The 3,501-nt window shown below is 40.4% G+C and overlaps 1 protein-coding gene and 1 long non-coding RNA gene across 2 annotated transcripts in view; one reads left to right on the top strand and one right to left on the bottom strand.

Annotated features, from left to right (window-relative positions):
• Positions 1-821, top strand: part of LOC119315872 — a 5,717-nt gene extending 4,896 nt beyond the window's left edge. The window contains exon 3 of the long non-coding RNA XR_005152805.1: positions 743-821. This is a non-coding gene — a long non-coding RNA (uncharacterized LOC119315872). The remainder of the gene's footprint in view (positions 1-742) is intronic.
• LOC119315862 (wall-associated receptor kinase 2-like) overlaps positions 1-3,501 on the bottom strand; it is a 50,325-nt gene that overhangs the window by 23,205 nt on the left and 23,619 nt on the right. The gene's annotated exons all lie outside the window — the stretch shown is intronic.

Below are 3,501 nucleotides of genomic sequence, written 5' to 3'. Positions count from 1 at the left end.
CTCTCTCTCCTGGGACACCATTTAACAATACGATGGTCTATCCATAGTGAGAATGTTGTTGATTCCGGAGCAGAGTCAATTAGGGAAGCCTCAACACTCCATTATGGCTATCATTTTGATGACATTTTAGGATGACAACTTGCTACGCCCTGTGGCTTTTGGGCTTCATTTGAATTTTTGTAATCATGTCCTTTGGTTGCACAAGGCCTAGATATAAACTAGAGACCATAGGTAGGAATTTTCAACCAATTTTTGGCCATACATGACCACTATCCCATTTTCCCGATACCCAAAAATAAGGCTAAATAGCACGGTTAATTATCTGGCATACCTCTCATGTTTCGAACTAATTAAACATGTAAAATGTCCCGTCTCTTTCTCTATGGCCACATGCAACATTTGCATTAATAACACCATGATAGGAGGTAATATCTAATCAATCATTCTCAGGAAGAGATAGTCACATTATATAGACGCAAATTGGATTTTTGACGGTAACCTTGTATTTAGAATTGGAGGAAGTACTAATCTTGTTTTTCTGGAGTTGGACCATATCTAGATTCAATATGAAAAGCTCATCCTCCTGAGCTACATTTGTAGAACATTCACGACCTATTGTTGGTTGGAGGCATAAATCAATCGCCAAGTTCACTATAAGTTTCGTACTAAATATGGATACATATACCGAACTTTTTGTCAATTAGATATAAAACTTAATGCATATTTTTGTGCATTTTTTCAGGATTTGAGGCTTTGAGCAAATCACTGGACATTGATATCACTAAATGTTCTAGCTTGATTTTTCCAGAACACATAAAGGGCAGCAGCTAGTTAAGTAACATCAGTAGGTACGCCTTTGATTTCTTGTTGAATACTCACAAGTTTAGTTTCCTGGTAAGTTAATCAACTTATGTGAACCTGGATTTTTTAGATGCCCGACATTCCTTTTTTCACTCATGTGCTATATCTTTCTCACCACACGACTTATATATTTATTTCCTTGAATGAATGATGATAGGAATAGTCTTTATTAAATGCTGTAATACAATGTTGTCTGACAAGTTTCAGCGGAAAAGCACACTTTTGGGTACTAAAGAAAACGAATAAGATTGTATTTGAGGATATGTTGGTATAATGGGCTTCTCTATGCTTTCGCACAAAGTTTATCTCCTCAAATAACACCCTAAAACTTAACTTGTGCATTTAGCCCATGTGGATAGTGGGGACGTGGCTAGGTAGCACTAAGGACAGCAGAAATCGGTGTCGGTTGGCCGCAGGCTTTTGGAAGCATGATGAGAGCAGCTGGCAGGGTCGGGAGTGGGCGAGGCGGTTGGGATCATCGAGTGGGAGGGAGATGAGGATGTTTTCGATGAAGAGATCGGTGAGCAGCAGTGTGCCGACTGGGTTTTTGCGGACTCATGTCAGGGATGGACAATGGGTGGGGGTTGTAGGGTTGCAGTTGGTGATTAGGAGTGAGCCAAGGAGTGAGGGTCAAATTACGGCTACCTTTGCTTGATCCATCGACGAGGGGGAACGGAGGAGGCTGGGGGTGGGAGGGTACAAAGGGAAATAAATGAGGTTACCTCCCTCCTTTGGTGTATAGGATTTTGTAGGAACTCTAAAGGATATGAATTTTACAAGACAAAATAATCTTTGGAGACCTTTAGTTTGTAGGAATGGATTCCTATTACTGTACATGATAGGAATCAATTCTTCACATTTCAAAGAAAAATAAGTTAGCCTAGACTCAATGGAAAATTTCATATCCTATGAATCAAATGACATCTCTTTCCCCATGGAAATGAGATATATGTCATCTCACTTTTTATGGTTTTCCTAGTCCCATGACATTTCTATCTTATAAACCAAAGGAGGCCTAAAGGAGAAAGCAAACTGTTTTCTCCAAGTTTGTGGTGGCATTTGCATATAATTTTTCTGAACTCCGCCTTCCTTGTTTCCGAGGTCCGAGAATGGCAAGCTTCTCTCAATCTTCAAATCTTTGCATTACGCGACGTCAGTCAACATTTTGACTCAGCAGAGTTAGGGCGTGTAGCAAGGCTCCACCCATGGAGTCAGCAGTTCTAGGAGCTGGAGCGCTACCAAAGGCACCCTAACGATCATTTTACAAATTTCTTGTTTGCAATGGATTTTTCTATGCAAAACAAACAACCTATAATTTTCTATATTCTACAACCATATTGTTGCATTACTCAAAAATACAATTAAACTTCGAATAAATAACTAGATTGTCAACGTATCAGTGTGTGCCATTGTAGTCCTTTTGGAACAAGGTCAATTATCTATTTGGCATGTTCTACATATCCAAACTCTTGTTAAGAAAGACAGTATGTAGGACATGTCAAAGTCTTGTTAGAAATGTTGACGAAGGTCTTCCCCTGGACAAACGTCACCCAAAATTCTGACATAAATCTAGAAAAATACGAGCACATGTGGCAAGTTTAAAACTTAAACTTGGATGGGTTGGTTCCATCAAAAGAAACCCAACCATCCGAGCTACCCCCAGTTCATTAGATATACCATGTTCTATTCCTACATATCACAAATAGATTTGTAAATGAACTATTTCGAGATATCCCAATTACGTTAGAATCTTCCTTTTTTATAGCCCTTATTCGTGTGGTCGCGCTACAACTATGGGTGGAACTTGTGCGTTCCAACTGTGGGTAGTATAGGGGTCAGGTTCTGCTCACGGGGCTACATACCAAACAAAACAGGGAATGGCGCATGGGAGCTTTTATATCTAAACCTACCTTTCTGCATAGTGCTATCGCCAGAACTGTCTTCCACTTCCAAACCCAAATTTTCAAATACACACTCACTTGTACCAAAACAGAAACTCGCAAGGACATGCAGGTGCTGGGGCATGCACCTGCCCAGCTGTGCCCGGCTGCCTGATTATCTCATGATCCACTAAGTTGTTGAATTCCACATGAGGCCACGCCAAATTTTAAGTTTTTGTTTCTGAAACTTGCGATTCTGTCGTTCGCTCGTACCAAGTTTCACGATGTTGTCATTCTCTTGTACCAAGTTTCAACAATTGGAACTTACTGAATTTTTAGAATTCACCAAAGCGAATTCAAAATGTGTCTTATTTGAATGCTGACGTCACAAGAAACAAGAATATGCAAATGGAACTTAATTTGGACTTTTGATTCAAAAGAGATAAAAGATTCAACATCGAAAGTCGAAAGAGAAATAGGGTGCATACCCTCGCCCCTGCATGCACAAATCTCCTCCAACATGCAGAAAGGCTATTCTGGCAATATGTAGAACCTTCCATCATGTGAGTGGCTGGAAGGGACGTTTGCCAACCCAACCAATGGTTGATGTCATATGTCAGTTAGATACCTTTTCATGCGGGTTTAGCTGTCAATGGGAACCGGGGGAGGCATTCCCAACCTTAGCACTGGATGTAGGGCTGGTTTGGAAAACATTTCCATTCCAACGCATGTTAGAGCTGAGTGAGGCATACACAGAGAC

Source organism: Triticum dicoccoides, chromosome 1B, assembly GCF_002162155.2.
Source record: "Triticum dicoccoides isolate Atlit2015 ecotype Zavitan chromosome 1B, WEW_v2.0, whole genome shotgun sequence".
Classification (NCBI taxonomy): domain Eukaryota; kingdom Viridiplantae; phylum Streptophyta; class Magnoliopsida; order Poales; family Poaceae; genus Triticum; species Triticum dicoccoides.
The sequence above is the reverse complement of the archived record's forward strand: the minus strand, read 5'-3'. Positions and strand labels throughout refer to the sequence as shown.